Source organism: Mercurialis annua, linkage group LG1-X (genome assembly GCF_937616625.2).
Source record: "Mercurialis annua linkage group LG1-X, ddMerAnnu1.2, whole genome shotgun sequence".
In the NCBI taxonomy this organism is placed as follows: Eukaryota; Viridiplantae; Streptophyta; class Magnoliopsida; order Malpighiales; family Euphorbiaceae; genus Mercurialis; species Mercurialis annua.
This window is the reverse complement of record NC_065570.1, coordinates 32346552-32370551: the sequence shown is the minus strand read 5'-3', so window position 1 is coordinate 32370551 and position 24000 is coordinate 32346552. Positions and strand designations below refer to the sequence as shown.

General features: G+C 34.6%; 3 long non-coding RNA genes and 1 pseudogene across 3 annotated transcripts in view; all 4 read left to right on the top strand.

Moving 5' to 3' along the window:
- The first annotated feature begins 524 nt into the window (after positions 1-524).
- Positions 525-1968, top strand: LOC126672199 (maturase K-like; annotated as a pseudogene).
- Positions 1969-2577: 609 nt separating this feature from the next.
- Positions 2578-3428, top strand: LOC130014772 (uncharacterized). Its single transcript, XR_008790979.1, has 2 exons — positions 2578-3158; positions 3249-3428. It is a non-coding gene; the product is annotated as an uncharacterized LOC130014772 (long non-coding RNA).
- Positions 3429-3845: 417 nt separating this feature from the next.
- Positions 3846-6221, top strand: LOC130015659 (uncharacterized). The gene is made up of 2 exons (XR_008790978.1): positions 3846-4498; positions 5754-6221. It is a non-coding gene; the product is annotated as an uncharacterized LOC130015659 (long non-coding RNA).
- A 14492-nt stretch (positions 6222-20713) lies between these two features.
- The window catches only part of LOC126664392 (uncharacterized), a 3480-nt gene continuing 193 nt past the window's right edge, over positions 20714-24000 (top strand). The window contains exons 1-3 of the long non-coding RNA XR_008790976.1: positions 20714-21291; positions 21382-22631; positions 23887-24000. The exon at positions 23887-24000 is cut by the window's right edge and continues 193 nt beyond it. This is a non-coding gene — a long non-coding RNA (uncharacterized LOC126664392). The remainder of the gene's footprint in view (positions 21292-21381; positions 22632-23886) is intronic.

Here is a 24000-nt window from a genome sequence, read left to right as displayed (position 1 = left end):
ATCAGGCCAGACCTTATTTGATTTCTTGGTGCGGAACATAATAAATGAATTCAAGGTGGAGTCGAGTGAATAAATGGATAGAGCCCTACGGTTCCAATTATAGGGAAACAAAAAAGCAACGAGCTTACATTCTTAATTTGAATGATTATCCGATCTAATTAGACGTTAAAAAATTAGTGCCTAATGCGGGATATTTTCTGTCAGCAAATTTGGATTTTCTTTTAATTTTTAATGAGTCCTAATTATTAGCCATTCCCCACTATTCTATTAAGGGGGGATAAATGTGTAGAAGAAAGAGTATGTTGATAAAGATATTTTTCTTTTCCAAAATCAAAAGAGCGATTGGCTTGAAAAAAATAAAGGATTTCTAATTATTTTTTTATCTTTTATCCTATAATGATCATAAACCTATTAGATGAAAAAAAGGGAGGATGGGAGTCCCTTAATGAGTTTACCTATTTCTTTCCGAGGTATCTATTCTTTTCTATACTACTTTGTTTTTACTGTATCGCACTATATGTCATTAAATAACCCAATAAAAGTCCTCTATCCTTGCTTCAATCCAATTTAATTTCAAATAAAAAATGGAGGAATATCAAAGATATTTAGAAGTAGATAGATCTCGAAAAAAGAACTTTCTATACCCATTTATCTTTCGAGAGTATATTTATACATTTGCTCACGATCACAGTTTAAATAGATCTACTTTGTTGGAAAATGCAGGTTATGACAATAAATTTAGTTTCTTAATTGTAAAATGTTTAATTACTCGAATGTATCAACAGAATCATTTTTTTTTCTGCTAATGATTCGAATCAAAATCTATTTTTTAGGTACAACAAGAATTTGTATTATCAAATGATATCAGAGGGTTTTGCAGTTATTGTGGAAATTCCATTTTCACTACGATTAGTATCTTTTTTAGAAAGGTCGGGGGTAGCAAAATCTTATAAATTACGATCCATTCATTCAATATTTCCTTTTTTAGAGGACAAATTTCCACATTTAAATTATGTGTCAAATGTATTAATACCTTACCCCATCCATCTAGAAAAATCGGTTCAAATCCTTCGCTATTGGGTGAAAGACCCCTCTTCTTTGCGTTTATTACGACTCTTTCTTCATGAGTATTGGAATTGGAACAGTTTTTTTATTCCAAAGAAATCCATTTCCATTTGTAAAAAAAGTAATCAAAGAATTTGCATGTTCTTATATAACTCTTATATATATAAATATGAATACATCTTCTTTTTTCTCCGTAACCAATCTTTTTATTTACGAGCAACATTTTATCGAATACTTCTTGAACGAATTTCTTTCTATGGAAAAATAGAACATTTTGTGGAAGTCTTTGCTAATGGTTTTCAGGCAATTCTATGGTTGTTCAAGGATCCTTTCATGCATTATGCTAGATATCGAGGAAAATCCATTTTGGCTGCAAAAGATAGGCCTTTTCTGATGAAAAAATGGAAATATTACTTTGTCAATTTATGTCAATCTCATTATGCGTGGTTTCAACCAGAAAAGATCTATCTAAATTCATTATCTATGCATTCTCTCAACTTTTTGGGCTATCTTTCAAATGTACAATTGAATCCTTCATTGGTACGGAGTCAAATGCTAGAAAATTTATTTATAATAGATAAAGATAATACTATAAAGAAACTCGATACAATAGTTCCTATTATTCCTTTAATTGGATCGTTGGCAAAAACAAAATTTTCTAACGCAGCAGGACATCCCATTAGTAAACCGACTCAGGCTGATTCAGCGGATTCTGATATTATCGGCCGATTTGTGCATATATACAGAAATTTTTCTCATTATTATAGCGGATCCTAAAAAAAAAAAGAATTTGTATCGAATAAAATATATACTTCGACTTTCTTGTGTTAAAACTTTGTCTCGTAAACACAAAAGTACTGTACGCACTTTTTTGAAAAGATTAGGTTCAGAATTATTAGAAGAATTTTTTACGGAGGAAGAACAGATTCTTTCTTTGATCTTCCTAAAGGTTTCCTCGATTTCGCGCAGGTTATATAGAGGACGAGTTTGGTATTTGGATATTATTTCTATCAATGATTTGGCTAATCATGAATAATTAAGTCTAAAAAGATGTAAATTGAAATTATCCCTAAATGATGAAGGGATAACAAAAAATTCAGTCATTTGAAATCTCTTATGACTCCTATGAAATGCTCATACAGTATACGAGTAAGGATTGAGCGACTGAGTATTCAACTTCCTTAGTGTAATAACCTAAATTTTTGAGGTATTACGTGTAGTGCCACGAGGCATAATCGTAAAGATTAAGAACGAGAAAATCAAATTAGGATTGGATAATAAGGACTTAGACCGAAGAGGGTCTATTGTGCGATAAATTGGATTTAATCGGGACAAAAATGGAATAAGATAAAATAAGTTGGAAAGCCAGAGTTAATAATATTCACGTCAAGGTCCGTGAAATATTATTAATAAATGATCGTCAAGTTTCGTAAGTGTACGAAATCGTTTTAGAAGAAAGTTTGACGGTTCGTTAAGAATAAGGGTTAAAGTGCAAATTAGCCACTTAAGGACTAAAGTGGACTTTTAACCACAAACTTCCGGAGGAAGTTGTGTTTTACTCTATTTTCTCAAGATAAGAAAATAATATCGGTAAAGTTGTTATTGATAGTCATTAAAATGAAAATTGGACGAAAAAGTGAGAAAAAGTGCAAGTTAGCTCAAAATGGAAATTTGAGCGTTTTTGGCCAAAATTGCCAAAATAAATTGTTGGAGGGTGATATTATAAGGTATGATACTATTGTTATTTATTTGGGAAATAAATAATACGGAATTTATCGAGAATCGAATGATTAAAGGATTAGTGGACTAAATTGGACGAAATAAAAGTTATAAAGTGAAAGTTGAGGAGGTGACAAACTCAAGGACTAAAGGAGACTTTTGCCTCACCTATTTAAGACACTTGCATATGAGTTTAAACTCAGCAAGCATATCATTTTCAGCTCCTAAAATTCGTCCTTCACCCTTTCTCCATGGAAGAACATCAAGCAAATTTCAAATGGTCATAACTCACTCAATTTTGATCCGAATTGAGCGATTCTTGTGGCCACGGAACGAGGGAAGGATCCTCTACTGATATATAGTATCAATTTAAGGTAATAAGTTCAGTATATAATTAGGGTTTCAGAGTTTTTATTTCGGTTTTGGTTGAGGAATTGAGGTTTTATGGTGTTTGATGTTCATAGGTTATTGAAAGCTTGAAGGGAGTATTTTGATGGTTGTTCATGGAGGAATTCATTCAACCAAAGGGTTATCCCATCTAGAAAAGGTATAAATTCAGAATTTTGGACTTTTGGTAATGAATTGATTGAATTGAGTGGAGTATTGGTTAAGTTTGAAGTTGGATTTTCTGGTTTGGTGTTGAATTGATGCTGTCTACAACTAGAATTTTTCGAAATACTTAGAAATGTTTGTTTGAGCTGGAATTTTTATATGTTCTGAGTATATGAGTTAAGTTGGTGTATAAAATATTTCAGAATTTTTCATGTTTCTGATATTGAGATAAAAATTAAATAGCACCTAGTGCTCTGTTTGCAAATTGTGTAAGGCTGCTGCTGTAAGTTAATTATTTGAGGACCTTAAACACATTAGTTTGGCCTAATTTTTGGTATACACTTAGAAATATATGCTATATAAGTGCCATAAAATTTTCAGAGAAAAATATGGCTATTTGATAGGTTAATTGAATAAATCTTTGGTTGTAGTCGGTGTAGGCAGCCGTGCTATGCACAAAGATGGTTATGCGGATATGTGTATTATCATAGAAAAGTGGAAATAAATGGTTTGAAATGAATTGAGTAAGTTGTTAAGAGATGGCTTAATCGAGGTGTCTGAATTATGTTGAGGTTATAATTCGGTATCAATAGTTAATCTTGTTGCGTAATAAGTTCTAAATTGAATTGACGTTTTGCATAAAATGTCTTGCAAACAGCGATATTGCAAGGGCAATATCTCGGGCTGTATGAGTCCAAATTAAGTTCCGTTTATTGGTACGGAAACTTAAGGATGTTAACTATAATTGTCTAAGTTTGAGTTTTTGTTGAATCGGACTCTAGGATGTTCATTTTGGACAGAACAAATTATTGTGCAGTCTGCCCTGCACTTGTAAACAGCTCCCAGGAAATAACTTATGAGCTAGTTTTCGACACTTTCGGGTGCGTTTCATGGTCCGAGACCTAAACGAAAGTTGAAGGCGACATTCTAAACTTTAAGAATGTCAATTTTGTTTTGGGGTCGGACTATTTTTAGATAAGAGTTTTGTTAGCCGAAGTAGACTAGAAAATTAGCTTTTTGATAAATTAATTATACTTAGAAATTTTATTAATTCGTAGCGTTATCGAAATTGCGTAGACTCGAAGAAGCGACTATCGATAAGGCTCGAGGCGAATGGATCGAGATATCGTCGTGCTTATTTAAAGAATTTGGATAGCAAGTGGTGAGTACACTTTAAATTACTCGCTAATATTCATAAAGCTACGTATTTTAATACGAAAAGCTATATGAATATTTATATATCTGAAACGTTTGTTTTTAAATTGTATGCGTATGTATGTTTTGAAAATGATGTTTTATCGTAATGTATTAATTTGATAATAACATAAATGTTAAGGTACCGGGGATGGGTAAAGTAAAATAACGTAAATTGAACCAAATACAAATAAGAAAAGTACAGTACATTCCTATATGTACTAATAAATCGAATATCGAATAATATACAAGTATCAGATCAAATATGAATAAAGAAATATAGTACATTCCGATATGTACTATCAAACATAATAAATACCCATACGTGCGTGTGTTATAGATGTATGCTTGTAGATTGTAATGTGCATGCCATGGTCCATAAAGGATCAATATAACAAAACGAAAAATACAAAAACGTGAAATGAGAATTGTACTACGGTACACAAAATAATAAGAACTGAGATACAAGGTTGAATTCGGTAGAATTATCCCGGGACCTGTATCTCATCCATTCTCGATGATAATCCTCGGAACTCATACGAAATAAAAAGTAAGTGTGATACATCGAGAATCAATACGAAACAAGATCGAGACACTATGTGAACAAACACTCCTATTAAATGTCAATAGGAATCATATGAATCGACAATTAAGTTCAAAAGACCTGCAGGGTGCAGAGTCCGAATGTAGACACGAAGGTAACTCGGTTGAACTATCTCGGGACCCGTGTCTAAGGAGTAACTCGGTTGAATTATCTCGGGACTCCTATCGATCGTTTGGGATTGAGAAATGGTACAAGTAACTCGGTTGAATTATCTCGGGACTGTACCATATGGTTGAAGGTAACTCGGTTGAACTATCTCGGGACCCAACCATAAGGATCAAGTCACAAGAGACTTGCCAATGATTTAATTCGACTTAGAATCATGATGATATAAACTAAGATTAAGATTCTGTTGAAAACTAATGCAACAAAACGAGAAAGAAAAATATCAACAGCATAACAAGAAATCGAAGATGCCAAATACGTATAAACTATAAGTTTATGAAATAAACAAAGATTTATGAAGGAAAGTAAATAAAGTATGCAATATGATTTCAAAAGAGTATTTTCTATATATAAAATGGGTTTTCAAATGTTTTAACCCTTTATGTGATATTGCATGTAATTTGGTGAACTCACTCAGTTTTATACTGACCCCGTTGCTCCTCCCATTTTTCAGGGATGGTATGATATGATTTGAAGAGTTAAGCTTCCGAAGTTTTAATTCTCGGAAGTCATTTGTATAAGAAGAAAAAGAAGGTTTTCATTCTAGCGGTCCGCAGTAGTCTAGATATTTTAACTAGAATTTTGTATAACGCGTTTTTAACTCTGATATTATTTGTAAATGGGGTCACATGTAGTTTAATATATGAAATATGTTTTGATTTGCGAAAAAAATTTACACAGGTTTTTAGGCTTGCTACGGGATTTGGAGCTACCACTCCCATTCCCTAGCGCCGGTCGCGGCTCATAAATTTGGGTCGTGACAAAGTTGGTATCAGAGCAATGGTTTAGAATTCCTAGGCCATTGTTCTTTTATGATTGAAGTATAGGAAAGTGTCGATCAATATATAGGAACTACTGCGGATTATAGGGATTTCCAGTCATGTCTTTTGAACGTTATCAATGTTTTCATCGATTTTTCAAACGTTTTACAAAGACGTCCCCTCCTATACGTGCTATTAGGAGTCGAGTTAGAAGTGTGCATGAGCACAAATTGTGTTTTGTGTTTACTCGAGTAAGCAATACGCTTTCGAGTATCTATAGTCTGCGAAGAGTTATATACTCTCGAGACTCATATGATAAAAGAATATCGTTATGGACTATGATTGAATTAATTGATTTAATAGTATATGATTGATGAGATATGCGATGCGTTACTAAACACGATCACTCAGGAGAGTGATATGCTCACAGGTATGTACGCCTGTGATAATGTATGCGATACGTGACATGTGTGTATATGAATGGTTATTATGGATAGAACTTGCGCTTATTGATTGGATGCTGTTTAATTTTGCTAAGTCTATAGTGAGTGGAATGCTCGCAAGACTTAAAGTACGCGACGCCACCGAGGAAAATCTAGGAAGCACTGATTTTCTTTGGACTCAGTCAATATATATGCTTATAGCCACGATAGTGACGCGCTGTCACGACCCGAATTCCACCCTAATCCAAGTCACGACCGGCGCTAGGGAATGGGAATGGTTGTTCCGAAACCCGTAGCAAGCCTAGAACCTCTAGAAATTTTTCGCAAATATTATTAAATGATCGCACCTCGCGTACGATCCATTTTCAGAAAACGCCGTTAAAACTTTTCTCGTTTAACTCAAACACATTTCTGAAATTACACATATATGCGAAATCTGGTTTTCAGAAGTACTGGTTGGATAACCTCGTTATCTCAACCCTCGCTTCTTTCTGAAAACCTGGCGTGGTGATCACTGGAAACCGGGGACTTATCTTTCGACTGCCTTAACACATAGGCAGCCCCGTTCCAGATCACACGCCACCGTTAATATGTTTAATAAAATAAAGCGGACACCTCTGGGTCTCGCAACGGTGGTATTAAACATATTAAAATACACAGCGGACCGGTTACACATAGCCGGCTTATTTAAAACATACTGTTTTTGACCCTCACAAAAACACACGAGGCCGACTCGGTAACTAGATACAATATGCCACTAAGCAGCCACCCAAAAGGTATACACATGCACTAGATCCTATCAGAGTATCTAAACAGAGGACTAGTGGCTCGGCTGCTGGCACATTACACTTATACTATTGCAGCATACTAAGAGTACAAAATCCTATGTACATTACCAAAGAAGAGCTTTCCTGAAGAAGGGATGTGGAAGCTCGACTGACCTCAAATCTCGTTTCCTGAAATATTGGGAAACAACAACGGGGTCAGAAATATAAATATTTCTGAGTGAGTAAACAGTTTACAGATAAATACCAAAATCGCATAATATATATAAAATAGTTATATATAAAAATATTACCAATATGTCGATCCATATGAAACCCTAGTCCACAATTGTCCTAACAGACACACTCATCTTACGAGCTTATGGACAACAGAATAAAGACCGTGAACTGAATCACTGCCGTCCAATTCTGTATCTCTGGTACCTGGACCGTAATCAGAAACTGCCTTCGCGGCTTATTCCGCGACCGTAACTGTATTACTGCCGTCTCAGGGTTTACCCGTGAAGTCAGGGCATCTACTTTCCCAATGACTTACACGACATGCATACCTCTATACCTCGACAGAAGTACATCTAAAAATCAGTGTTGGTGATCACGCAACCCTATTGCCGCCCAATAGGTAGCTCGTTCCAATGGACCTCTCTTGGCTAGTTTATACTATTGCGATTATGGATTTAAAACAGTTGAATACTGATATTCAAAAGTAAACACGTAAACTCACAGTACTGCTAAGTTACTACTTAGCACCGCCGTATGTGTGACAGACTCCCCTGAGTCCTGGTCTGACTGCTGGACAGCTAGTCGAATCAAACATACAAAACACACAAGACAATACATCAATACCCATTTATGGTATAAACATCTAGGTATTGAAACCTAGGTTCAGACAAATCATACAATTCACATAACACATAACACTTATGGTCTCTTTATTTTTAAAACCATATCAATCGTTTTCACCTCGAGAAAACGTTTAAACTTCGCTCTAGAAGTCCCTTTAGGTATAGCTATACCTAAATAAAATTATTTAATAGTATAGACTTGATTGCCAAAACAATTCACAGTCGTATACTAATTATTTAGCAACATCGTTTGCTAAATATTTAAAACCAGTTAAACGTCGACTATAACTCTTTTAAAGTCCTTTTTAAACGTTTAACTTTACTTTTAAAATCTCATTTTAAAAGTATATAGGTTTAGGTTTAAATCTCTTTTCACTTTACTTTTAAACAAATCATCGTTTTTTAAACACTTTTCGTTCGACAAAAACTACGTCAAACAAGTAGGGCAAAAACCCTAAAAGTCCTCCCCCCATTTGGCGTCGGACCTGCTGTGCATGGCACAGCAGGTCGCTGCACGACCGTGCAGCATTGCTGCACGTTCGTGCAGCTACCAAGCTGCACGTTCGTGTAGCTCAGCTGCACGTTCGTGCAGCCTATTTCCAGCCCGTGGAAATTCATTTTCCCGGGCATTCCGACGTGCTCGGAACGCCCGGATCGCTGCAAACGTGTATACAAACGTCCTAGTTCACAAAAACGCAATCAAAATGCAATTCGGACGTTTAAAACGATTAATCGATTCGGTAACCGTTTATAAACGAATATATATTCGAAATATATCGAAATATATCAAAATAAACGTTTAATACAGGATTAGTACCTCGATTACTTGAGTAATCGTCGAAGAAACGGAGTTAGAATCGAGAAACGGACCGAATCGCGACGAACCCTAATGCTCGCGCGTCTCTGGAGAGGAAAGCAGCTTCATTCTCTCTGTGAGAATGAAGGAAATGAACCCAATGTTCATTTTAATTGATATGGCAACATATATATATAAGATTTGGCGAATATACCACTTTAACTCAAATTCTTAAATAGTCGTCCGTAACTTAAACGGAAACGACTTCCGAATTTCGTAAAACTTTACCCAAAAATCTAATAAAATATAATAAGAATAAAAATATAATTTTTATTCTTATCCGACTTATATTTTATTCTTAATAAATCTCTGAAGATTTATTAGGTTTAAATCAGTCCCACTTGATTAAACTTTCTACGTTCAAATTCTATGAAATTTTGACGATAGCTTCGTCAAATTATTTCGCGAATAATGATACCAAAATTATTCGCTCGAAACTTATATATTATTTTATTTCAATTTGGACTAACGAATAATACTTAATTAGTTTATAACCAAAAACTAATTGAAGTAAGAGTTTAGGGATTAAAGGAAACATTTTTCCTTACTTTCTCATCACTCCTGACCGCCTCACCCAATTCATTTCCTTTCTTATCCTCTCTTTTTTTTATTAATATAATATATATATATATATATATATATATATATATATATTAACTTATATTCGTTAATAGCTCGTCGAGACTTTCAAATTTCGACATTTTAATTTCGGAGTTTTATCCGAAATATTAAACTCTCCGATTAGAGTGGTATATTGATATATTAATTATCAATATATTTTTATCTTACGACTCCAATCGTATTTATTATTCGACTAGTCCCGTTCATATCTCTTTATAAAAATTTAAATACCCGATTTAAATTTTAAACTTCTATTATTACGATATAATTTTAGGGATACTTATAAATTAAATTTTACGCTTAAATTTAATTTATGTATTCCCGGCTAATAAAACCTTTACACGTGGCTTATAAGAATACGGGGTATTACATTCTCTCCCCCTTATATAAATTCGTCCTCGAATTTACTTATACTTCTTCTTTTACTTATACAGTCAAATAATACTTTTTATACTTCATGTTCTATGCTTCTCACCACATAAACATTACTGCTGTCATTTGTGGCACCAATGTTGTCATCTATGGCACAATTGCTGTCGTCTACGACATAATTGCACAGCTGTACACAACTCACTAACTACCTTGCGTCTATCAATTTCTTTTCCATTTCTGTTTTATTTGTTCTTTATAGACCGTATACTTTTCTCTATTAGTATACGAACACTGGTTATCTAAACTTTGCAGTTTTTCTCTAACTGCAGCTTATAACTCTCCATCACTTTACATCTCATCTCACCGTACTTTCACTTATAGATTCTAAACCTATAACCTTGACTTCTGTTATCAGAAGTCTTGGTATTCATTAACCTCGAATTATTCCCTTGTGTTACTTCTTTTTGGGCCTACTTTGGCTACCCGGATCGCTTATCATGAAGCGTCCGTTTACCAAATAAATTTGGTATTCTTATAGTCGAAAATGAGTTCTACAACTTCCGTTTAGACTTCGAGTTGAGATTCATTCTCGAAGGTATCGGAAATTGACCTCAAAGTTGCCTCTTTGAGCTAATTTTTGAAAGACTGCAAAACTGATGCCATGGCTGTTATTGAAGCCAATAAACCAAGCATTTAAACCAGTCTTTTTCCAAATATTATTTCAAATTCCCATATTTTGACATCCAATCTACAACTTTCGTGAAGAGTCGAACTTAATCCGACTTCTTTTCGGTTTCTGAATTTGTCCTTGAAACTGGCTACTAGCCATACTTGTATTCTTTATACATCTTATTACTTTTTCTTTTCGTTGTACTTCTTTACAGATAGTACAAATTTTGAATTCACTTCTGGGATATCAACTTATTATTAAGTCTTATGATATCTCCTTTGAATTCACTTTCCTTTTTATTCCTTGAACTTTCTAGTTCGCAGTTTATTATTGGTTGTACATTTTATTGTACCTTATTATCACTAAAATTTTTAATCTTATTATCAAATTTTTCGTATCTTTTAATCACTTTAGGGTAATGTTGGTTAAGTAATTTCAATCCCCAACCTTACCCTCTTCATCTGTTGGAACTCCCGTTCCATAAACAGACTACTCATCCATAACATCATTTACACTTTCTTATGAATTCTATATCTTGTAAATAATGTCTTTTAACTCTTTATCAATCTATAGCAACTTCCTGTTACAGATTGAATTATTGGGTTCCTCTCACACTAATGATGTGGTCATCTAGGTGTAGGTGTAGGTTATAACTTAATTATCTCACCATACAACACCGTCCAACTTACTTCATCGTGACCGCAAAACTATACTCCTGTTACTTGTTTTCGGTATTTCTAAGGTTAATTAGACTTCTTAGCCTCTTTCCACATACATATTCTCCTTGTTCACAGCTAACAGTTATTATAACTGTACTATAGCTGTTACTATCGCATTTAATTAACTAACTATCAACTTTAGCTCCGTTTTCAAACATTTCACTTTGAAAACAAAATGTTTATTAACATTTTTCTACTTTTAGTCGGCCATACTATACATATTCCTGGCCTGACATTCAAAATACATGTACACTACATGTATATTCCGTTACCAGCCAGCCTAGACCTCACAGTCATAAGGCTCGGTTCTTGGAATTTTCATCTTTTGAAATTACTGTCTCATTACAGTTTTCAAACTCATTTATATACATATATGGAGCTTATGTTGATAATTCCAAGTTAATTAAAGTTTATACTTCTTATCGTTGTCACTTGCACTTTTGGCTTACCGCCAAAATTTCACGCAAGTTCCACGACAATATCTTCATCATCGTGCATCGTCTACCTCTCCGTTCGACGATCGCAACGGTTAAAACTTAGATAACCGTCTTGGGATTGTAATATCCCAAAATCAAACTGATCTAACGGCTCGATCATAAGTTATTAGGGTTTTACTACACCCTGTTAGCTTTCAGACAACATCTGAAATTTACTCGTCCAATTCACTATCTCCATCTCATTTACACCTTGATAACATATTTATTTTATGTTGGTTCAAGGTTTGATATACTTTTTAAGTATATTATTTATTCGTTTTATGATTTGTTAATCATTTTCTTAATGAATATCTGTTAACACGACTTAACCAACTCCATCAGTCGTTAACATATTCATTAATCCTCTTTGCTTATATCAGAACTAGTAGTGTATCTACTCGGTTCTGAGAATACTCATACTTCCTTTATCATCTTTCTTTTAGATGTTTCATTATTATTTATAGTTTAAGTGCTGAGGTTTACTCCTCTCAGACTTATGAATTATGGTTTATCTAACCACTCGTATGGATTTAAGAGATATGTCCATTACTGACATTTGTTCTATCTGTAAGACTGATCTCCAATCCGATTAATTAAACACGTACGTATGACTTTGTTCACATATAACTACTTAAAGTCAAACAAACCGAGTCGTGTTCAATTAGATCCTACTCTCTTATCTTAATCGCGACAATTTCTATTGTCTATTCTCGAACTTTTACTTACTATAAAAGTTCACCACTAGACTCACATTAGTCTATTCCTTAGCAAGAATATACATTCTTACTTTCTCTATTCTTCCCCGTACTTTCATTACTCTCTAAAGTCTCGGAATGAAACATTAGAATTTAGGTCTTTATTATTTATTTTTATAATAAAAACCATTATTCTTTATCTCCATTTCCCATCTACCTTGTCACTATCACAAAGTTTTCATTTGAGAAATACAGTTTTGTCTCGCGTACACTGACGCTTAACAAATACAAATCAATTTGTCAGACAAATACAATTGATCTCATCTGAGACAATTATTATTCGTCCTGCCTGCGCAGGCCTTTTAAATCCCTCTTTTCAAACAAATTGTGAATTCTCAAATTCACGGTTCAAAACCTTTTTCGTACAATTGTGCTTCAGGGTGATGACATCTCTCATCCCCAAAGAGTTGCTATCTCAATTCACTTTCCTTTGATATACTGATATATCAAAATATATGATGCATGCCCTAATCAAAATCATTTTATGTATATATATGATATATATAAAATTCAGGTATGCTTCTTCTATAGTGATTTTTGCAACATGCACCTTTAATGCATCTGAGCACAATTATACGTTCAACTGTAAAATAAAACTTTAATAAGTTTCTTTCAAACTACTTCTCTGTGCCATTTCAAGGTTTCCTAATCCTCACATTAGGATTTATCATTCTTTATTTAACATTTACCTTTTATGTTATTATTCATCGTCAGGCTGCTTACTAACAATTATTATTCATTCATATGTGTGTTCTTGTTTAAGGATATTCATTATCTGTACTTTATGTTTTCTAGTTTTAGTATCTCATACTAAAACACATAAATGTACTTACTTAAACGTAAGACACATATCTAACTGATACCTGAGGATGATTGTTGAGGCGGTAGTGCCTCTCGAATCATCAGACCTTTTTCCTCGTCCGCATCGGCGTATAAGTGTTCCTTTACCTTCCGCGTGAACATTCTCACATAGCGTCTCATTCTATTCAAACTTTGTTCCTCTTTCTCCTCATTAGCATACACATTCTCCCCCCTTTGACATGGGGAATGACTCATCCTTTGTTGAACTATCCTTAGATAGTTTATCTTTTCTAAATCCTCCCCCAGCCTAAACCTTATATAGGCTGATATAACAGTATATTCAGACACTGAATCATAACTGTCATCAATAAAATCTATGTCTCCTATTGATCTATCCAGATCCTCTAATTCGATAACATCATCGTCCGTATCCATCTCATCAACTGAAGCAAAATCTTCAGCCTCTAATGGATTATCAGGCACGATATACGGCTGAGCTCGACTAGGCCCAGACATGCTGAAACACATGTGGCCATAACGCAAGTAGCCGATATAACAGTTATAGAAAAATACATTTTCATATAACAGATAACACCTTATAAACACATATAAAATAAAACACATAGCAATCACACATATAGTTCAGAGAAAATCTAACTATTTTCTCGAACAAACGATTCTTCTGGAATCTTCGCCTTGTTCTGTATTCGAACAGAATCAACTTCCTTGAATACTGGTCAATTGATCTGACCATTGCGTACTACTCTAATAGAGCGTCTCGAACATAGGAAGATCTCATATGTTCCCTCGTTAGTATCACGTTTCAAACACAAGAACATCTCATATGTTCCTGATCAAACATCACATATACACTACACAGGTATACGGGCTGCTACTTATAGCTGAATGTTTTCAACAACTGAAAACTGATCAAAGACATGACTCGAATCCTATGTTGCTGCAATAGTCTACTAGGAATTCTCACAATTCTTAACACATCTTACTTAACAGTATCAGCAACAGTACATCGGATGGTCGAGTACTTAAAATGTTGCTCTGATACCACGTTTGTCACGACCCGAATTCCACCCTAATCCAAGTCACGACCGGCGCTAGGGAATGGGAATGGTTGTTCCGAAACCCGTAGCAAGCCTAGAACCTCTAGAAATTTTTCGCAAATATTATTAAATGATCGCACCTCGCGTACGATCCATTTTCAGAAAACGCCGTTAAAACTTTTCTCGTTTAACTCAAACACATTTCTGAAATTACACATATATGCGAAATCTGGTTTTCAGAAGTACTGGTTGGATAACCTCGTTATCTCAACCCTCGCTTCTTTCTGAAAACCTGGCGTGGTGATCACTGGAAACCGGGGACTTATCTTTCGACTGCCTTAACACATAGGCAGCCCCGTTCCAGATCACACGCCACCGTTAATATGTTTAATAAAATAAAGCGGACACCTCTGGGTCTCGCAACGGTGGTATTAAACATATTAAAATACACAGCGGACCGGTTACACATAGCCGGCTTATTTAAAATATACTGTTTTTGACCCTCACAAAAACACACGAGGCCGACTCGGTAACTAGATACAATATGCCACTAAGCAGCCACCCAAAAGGTATACACATGCACTAGATCCTATCAGAGTATCTAAACAGAGGACTAGTGGCTCGGCTGCTGGCACATTACACTTATACTATTGCAGCATACTAAGAGTACAAAATCCTATGTACATTACCAAAGAAGAGCTTTCCTGAAGAAGGGATGTGGAAGCTCGACTGACCTCAAATCTCGTTTCCTGAAATATTGGGAAACAACAACGGGGTCAGAAATATAAATATTTCTGAGTGAGTAAACAGTTTACAGATAAATACCAAAATCGCATAATATATATAAAATAGTTATATATAAAAATATTACCAATATGTCGATCCATATGAAACCCTAGTCCACAATTGTCCTAACAGACACACTCATCTTACGAGCTTATGGACAACAGAATAAAGACCGTGAACTGAATCACTGCCGTCCAATTCTGTATCTCTGGTACCTGGATCGTAATCAGAAACTGCCTTCGCGGCTTATTCCGCGACCGTAACTGTATTACTGCCGTCTCAGGGTTTACCCGTGAAGTCAGGGCATCTACTTTCCCAATGACTTACACGACATGCATACCTCTATACCTCGACAGAAGTACATCTAAAAATCAGTGTTGGTGATCACGCAACCCTATTGCCGCCCAATAGGTAGCTCGTTCCAATGGACCTCTCTTGGCTAGTTTATACTATTGCGATTATGGATTTAAAACAGTTGAATACTGATATTCAAAAGTAAACACGTAAACTCACAGTACTGCTAAGTTACTACTTAGCACCGCCGTATGTGTGACAGACTCCCCTGAGTCCTGGTCTGACTGCTGGACAGCTAGTCGAATCAAACATACAAAACACACAAGACAATACATCAATACCCATTTATGGTATAAACATCTAGGTATTGAAACCTAGGTTCAGACAAATCATACAATTCACATAACACATAACACTTATGGTCTCTTTATTTTTAAAACCATATCAATCGTTTTCACCTCGAGAAAACGTTTAAACTTCACTCTAGAAGTCCCTTTAGGTATAGCTATACCTAAATAAAATTATTTAATAGTATAGACTTGATTGCCAAAACAATTCACAGTCGTATACTAATTATTTAGCAACATCGTTTGCTAAATATTTAAAACCAGTTAAACGTCGACTATAACTCTTTTAAAGTCCTTTTTAAACGTTTAACTTTACTTTTAAAATCTCATTTTAAAAGTATATAGGTTTAGGTTTAAATCTCTTTTCACTTTACTTTTAAACAAATCATCGTTTTTTAAACACTTTTCGTTCGACAAAAACTACGTCAAACAAGTAGGGCAAAAACCCTAAAAGTCCTCCCCCCATTTGGCGTCGGACCTGCTGTGCATGGCACAGCAGGTCGCTGCACGACCGTGCAGCATTGCTGCACGTTCGTGCAGCTACCAAGCTGCACGTTCGTGTAGCTCAGCTGCACGTTCGTGCAGCCTATTTCCAGCCCGTGGAAATTCATTTTCCCGGGCATTCCGACGTGCTCGGAACGCCCGGATCGCTGCAAACGTGTATACAAACGTCCTAGTTCACAAAAACGCAATCGAAATGCAATTCGGACGTTTAAAACGATTAATCGATTCGGTAACCGTTTATAAACGAATATATATTCGAAATATATCGAAATATATCAAAATAAACGTTTAATACAGGATTAGTACCTCGATTACTTGAGTAATCGTCGAAGAAACGGAGTTAGAATCGAGAAACGGACCGAATCGCGACGAACCCTAATGCTCGCGCGTCTCTGGAGAGGAAAGCAGCTTCATTCTCTCTGTGAGAATGAAGGAAATGAACCCAATGTTCATTTTAATTGATATGGCAACATATATATATAAGATTTGGCGAATATACCACTTTAACTCAAATTCTTAAATAGTCGTCCGTAACTTAAACGGAAACGACTTCCGAATTTCGTAAAACTTTACCCAAAAATCTAATAAAATATAATAAGAATAAAAATATAATTTTTATTCTTATCCGACTTATATTTTATTCTTAATAAATCTCTGAAGATTTATTAGGTTTAAATCAGTCCCACTTGATTAAACTTTCTACGTTCAAATTCTATGAAATTTTGACGATAGCTTCGTCAAATTATTTCGCGAATAATGATACCAAAATTATTCGCTCGAAACTTATATATTATTTTATTTCAATTTGGACTAACGAATAATACTTAATTAGTTTATAACCAAAAATTAATTGAAGTAAGAGTTTAGGGATTAAAGGAAACATTTTTCCTTACTTTCTCATCACTCCTGACCGCCTCACCCAATTCATTTCCTTTCTTATCCTCTCTTTTTTTTATTAATATAATATATATATATATATATATATATATATATATATATATATATATATATATATATATATATTAACTTATATTCGTTAATAGCTCGTCGAGACTTTCAAATTTCGACATTTTAATTTCGGAGTTTTATCCGAAATATTAAACTCTCCGATTAGAGTGGTATATTGATATATTAATTATCAATATATTTTTATCTTACGACTCCAATTGTATTTATTATTCGACTAGTCCCGTTCATATCCCTTTATAAAAATTTAAATACCCGATTTAAATTTTAAACTTCTATTATTACGATATAATTTTAGGGATACTTATAAATTAAATTTTACGCTTAAATTTAATTTATGTATTCCCGGCTAATAAAACCTTTACACGTGGCTTATAAGAATACGGGGTATTACACGCGCGTAGAACATAGATATCATGATTATATGTTTTGATGTTTTGCTAAGTCTACAATGAGTAAGAACACTCAGAAGACTTGCAATACGAGATGTAATCGTAGAAAACCTAGAGGAAGGAGGTATCCCTAAGGATCCAACTTACGCGGATGATTGTTATTTGTGATGACTAGTATGTGCTATATTTTAAGGAATTCATCGTGATTCCTTTATATATATCCGCCATACTATGAACAAAGAATTGCTCGAGCACGTGTTGTTGCACAGTAAGTGCACAAGGCCCAAGGAGAAGCCAGAAGTAATGAAGGTCAATGTAACCTAATCCATTCGGCCGATAGAGGCCAGGGACGAGGCAAAGATCAAGAAGAACCTGGTATAGACATAGTGGAAATATATGGGCACCAAGAGTGCCGCAGCAACCCAATGTCAATATTAATCAGTTAACAGCAGAAATAACTGATATAAGGAATTGTATGCCAATGATGGGGCAGTTGATACAAAGACAGTATCAACGTGAAGAGAGAAACACAAATAGAGATGGATATTAGCATACATGGAGTTATACCCCAAAAGGAGTCTGATGGATCAAAGGATACACTAGAGTTTCTAGAAAGAAGTGAAGAGTAAGATATTAACAGCAAGTATAACCCAAGGGTTAGTGTTACAGTAGATAGTAACCCAAAGGACGAATCGCAATAAGGTGAATAGTGAGAATATAATAAGAAGAAAAGCAATGTCCAAAGGGAACTAATGTGAATACGTGTTAGGGGCCAATAAGGTGGCAAAGAGGATTCGAACAAGATAGTGATCAATAGGATTATGATATCGTGAAGATTATAAAGGATGTTAGTAAGTGCCATAAGAATTAGCAAACTTCTCTGCACGAGTAAGAAGATAGATAAGAGTAAATGAAAGGGAGTTGGTTAACAGACCCGAGAGTCAATAATCAAGATAAGTGATAGGCGTGGAAGTAAAGAAACTGCTAAAGGCAGCATATGGTAAGAAAGGTTGAATAAATTGAGAAACTCATCGGGAATAAATAAACGAAGTATATCACATAGACCAGAAGATATGATGAAGGTTAATGAGAGGAATATAACAGGAGACGCTAAAAAAAAAAATAACGACAAAAGTGAAAAGACCGAAAGGCGATGCAGCCAGACTCATAAGAACGATAGACAAGGGAAAGTAGCCAAGGATGCTAGAAACTATTCGTCCGTCTTTGGAACAAAGAATTTCCAACCTTGCAAATCCCATGTGCCCGCAACGCGGCAGAAGTCACTTGGGTAAAGGTCAAGCTATAATCAATGTATGCAATTGGTGTGGACAACAAGGTCACTATGATAAGGAATACTCGCAGTCCGTGTAAGTGGAATACCACAGATGACGCGAATCAACTGTCTCCTAAAAGACGTAGTTCTCACGATGTGTTCTGGTTAAATACAATCAAATAGATTGCGTAGTTGAAGAAAACATCGTGAAGTCCGAACGTTAGAAGCTCAATAACGATTAAACCTTTCGAGATAGTCTAGTATAGATACGAACGTTTAGAACGTACTCTTCAAACGACGTTTGAACGAGACGAGTGGAACCACATCTTTTCATGTGCAAAAGATGTATATAGATTACGAACGGCAAAACAACAAACGATAAGAACGAATAGAAATACAGAGTCTAATGTCGAAAGAAACTTACGTAAAACCGTTTTATGAAAAGAAAAGTATTTGATTGAAATGAAATGTTTTGAAAAGACATAATTGTGCCCGGACACGAATCATAAAAACATTGCATTGACATGAATAGAATTGCATCACTACATCCATATTGCATTCACTAGTAGGACATGCATCATATACATTGTGTGTCTGAAAAGAAAAGAGGAGTGTCATTGCAACTCTTGTGATGAGAGAAGTCATCACACCGGTGCACAATTATGACATGATTTGAGAAATGAAAGGTATCATGGTTTTAAGCGGATAAGTTTTTAAACGTAAGTAAGCTCAGACAGGGACTCTGTATATAGAGGCATAGGACAAGACTGATCATCTTGTTAGGCCTATATGAAAACATACGTATGTAACACGACAAGTATATAGAACGACGAGTAGTGTAATGCGAATCGCAACGTATTGAGATTTGAATTGCAAATCTCTAAGGTGGTCTTGTATATTAAATACAAGAACAACGACGCTACTTTACAAACATGTAAAGTGACAGCGGACGTGTTTAAATTCGAAGCACGTTTACCTCTAGGACGAGGAAATCGAACATAGAAGTTAGTTACGTTAGGGGATATGAACCCTACGAACAAACATACGTTGTTCAAAAAGGTCGAATAAAGAGAATTGATTCATAATAGTTATGAATCAAGAAGTAACAAGATGGTTAGGATTGTTAGCATAAGAAGTTACTCGATAAGTATATCGAGATGACCGTATAAACCTAATTGTAAAGTCAACAGTTAGTGAATAACTAATTAGAGTATCGCAGCGGAAGTGTGGAAGGAAGTGAATGATAAGGTTTGAACAAGGATTGGTTAAGTGATATTAGAAGATTATGAAAATTCGAGGACGAATTTTTATAAGGGGGGAAGATTGTAATAACCTAAATTTTTGAGGTATTACGTGTAGTGCCACGAGGCATAATCGTAAAGATTAAGAACGAGAAAATCAAATTAGGATTGGATAATAAGGACTTAGACCGAAGAGGGTCTATTGGAATTATCGTAGGATAATAATTTAAATGGAAAATTATTATGCGATAAATTGGATTTAATCGGGACAAAAATGGAATAAGATAAAATAAGTTGGAAAGCCAGAGTTAATAATATTCACGTCAAGGTCCGTGAAATATTATTAATAAATGATCGTCAAGTTTCGTAAGTGTACGAAATCGTTTTAGAAGAAAGTTTGACGGTTCGTTAAGAATAAGGGTTAAAGTGCAAATTAGCCACTTAAGGACTAAAGTGGACTTTTAACCACAAACTTCCGGAGGAAGTTGTGTTTTACTCTATTTTCTCAAGATAAGAAAATAATATCGGTAAAGTTGTTATTGATAGTCATTAAAATGAAAATTGGACGAAAAAGTGAGAAAAAGTGCAAGTTAGCTCAAAATGGAAATTTGAGCGTTTTTGGCCAAAATTGCCAAAATAAATTGTTGGAGGGTGATATTATAAGGTATGATACTATTGTTATTTATTTGGGAAATAAATAATACGGAATTTATCGAGAATCGAATGATTAAAGGATTAGTGGACTAAATTGGACGAAATAAAAGTTATAAAGTGAAAGTTGAGGAGGTGACAAACTCAAGGACTAAAGGAGACTTTTGCCTCACCTATTTAAGACACTTGCATATGAGTTTAAACTCAGCAAGCATATCATTTTCAGCTCCTAAAATTCGTCCTTCACCCTTTCTCCATGGAAGAACATCAAGCAAATTTCAAATGGTCATAACTCACTCAATTTTGATCCGAATTGAGCGATTCTTGTGGCCACGGAACGAGGGAAGGATCCTCTACTGATATATAGTATCAATTTAAGGTAATAAGTTCAGTATATAATTAGGGTTTCAGAGTTTTTATTTCGGTTTTGGTTGAGGAATTGAGGTTTTATGGTGTTTGATGTTCATAGGTTATTGAAAGCTTGAAGGGAGTATTTTGATGGTTGTTCATGGAGGAATTCATTCAACCAAAGGGTTATCCCATCTAGAAAAGGTATAAATTCAGAATTTTGGACTTTTGGTAATGAATTGATTGAATTGAGTGGAGTATTGGTTAAGTTTGAAGTTGGATTTTCTGGTTTGGTGTTGAATTGATGCTGTCTACAACTAGAATTTTTCGAAATACTTAGAAATGTTTGTTTGAGCTGGAATTTTTATATGTTCTGAGTATATGAGTTAAGTTGGTGTATAAAAAATTTCAGAATTTTTCATGTTTCTGATATTGAGATAAAAATTAAATAGCACCTAGTGCTCTGTTTGCAAATTGTGTAAGGCTGCTGCTGTAAGTTAATTATTTGAGGACCTTAAACACATTAGTTTGGCCTAATTTTTGGTATACACTTAGAAATATATGCTATATAAGTGCCATAAAATTTTTAGAGAAAAATATGGCTATTTGATAGGTTAATTGAATAAATCTTTGGTTGTAGTCGGTGTAGGCAGCCGTGCTATGCACAAAGATGGTTATGCGGATATGTGTATTATCATAGAAAAGTGGAAATAAATGGTTTGAAATGAATTGAGTAAGTTGTTAAGAGATGGCTTAATCGAGGTGTCTGAATTATGTTGAGGTTATAATTCGGTATCAATAGTTAATCTTGTTGCGTAATAAGTTCTAAATTGAATTGACGTTTTGCATAAAATGTCTTGCAAACAGCGATATTGCAAGGGCAATATCTCGGGCTGTATGAGTCCAAATTAAGTTCCGTTTATTGGTACGGAAACTTAAGGATGTTAACTATAATTGTCTAAGTTTGAGTTTTTGTTGAATCGGACTCTAGGATGTTCATTTTGGACAGAACAAATTATTGTGCAGTCTGCCCTGCACTTGTAAACAGCTCCCAGGAAATAACTTATGAGCTAGTTTTCGACACTTTCGGGTGCGTTTCATGGTCCGAGACCTAAACGAAAGTTGAAGGCGACATTCTAAACTTTAAGAATGTCAATTTTGTTTTGGGGTCGGACTATTTTTAGATAAGAGTTTTGTTAGCCGAAGTAGACTAGAAAATTAGCTTTTTGATAAATTAATTATACTTAGAAATTTTATTAATTCGTAGCGTTATCGAAATTGCGTAGACTCGAAGAAGCGACTATCGATAAGGCTCGAGGCGAATGGATCGAGATATCGTCGTGCTTATTTAAAGAATTTGGATAGCAAGTGGTGAGTACACTTTAAATTACTCGCTAATATTCATAAAGCTACGTATTTTAATACGAAAAGCTATATGAATATTTATATATCTGAAACGTTTGTTTTTAAATTGTATGCGTATGTATGTTTTGAAAATGATGTTTTATCGTAATGTATTAATTTGATAATAACATAAATGTTAAGGTACCGGGGATGGGTAAAGTAAAATAACGTAAATTGAACCAAATACAAATAAGAAAAGTACAGTACATTCCTATATGTACTAATAAATCGAATATCGAATAATATACAAGTATCAGATCAAATATGAATAAAGAAATATAGTACATTCCGATATGTACTATCAAACATAATAAATACCCATACGTGCGTGTGTTATAGATGTATGCTTGTAGATTGTAATGTGCATGCCATGGTCCATAAAGGATCAATATAACAAAACGAAAAATACAAAAACGTGAAATGAGAATTGTACTACGGTACACAAAATAATAAGAACTGAGATACAAGGTTGAATTCGGTAGAATTATCCCGGGACCTGTATCTCATCCATTCTCGATGATAATCCTCGGAACTCATACGAAATAAAAAGTAAGTGTGATACATCGAGAATCAATACGAAACAAGATCGAGACACTATGTGAACAAACACTCCTATTAAATGTCAATAGGAATCATATGAATCGACAATTAAGTTCAAAAGACCTGCAGGGTGCAGAGTCCGAATGTAGACACGAAGGTAACTCGGTTGAACTATCTCGGGACCCGTGTCTAAGGAGTAACTCGGTTGAATTATCTCGGGACTCCTATCGATCGTTTGGGATTGAGAAATGGTACAAGTAACTCGGTTGAATTATCTCGGGACTGTACCATATGGTTGAAGGTAACTCGGTTGAACTATCTCGGGACCCAACCATAAGGATCAAGTCACAAGAGACTTGCCAATGATTTAATTCGACTTAGAATCATGATGATATAAACTAAGATTAAGATTCTGTTGAAAACTAATGCAACAAAACGAGAAAGAAAAATATCAACACCATAACAAGAAATCGAAGATGCCAAATACGTATAAACTATAAGTTTATGAAATAAACAAAGATTTATGAAGGAAAGTAAATAAAGTATGCAATATGATTTCAAAAGAGTATTTTCTATATATAAAATGGGTTTTCAAATGTTTTAACCCTTTATGTGATATTGCATGTAATTTGGTGAACTCACTCAGTTTTATACTGACCCCGTTGCTCCTCCCATTTTTCAGGGATGGTATGATATGATTTGAAGAGTTAAGCTTCCGAAGTTTTAATTCTCGGAAGTCATTTGTATAAGAAGAAAAAGAAGGTTTTCATTCTAGCGGTCCGCAGTAGTCTAGATA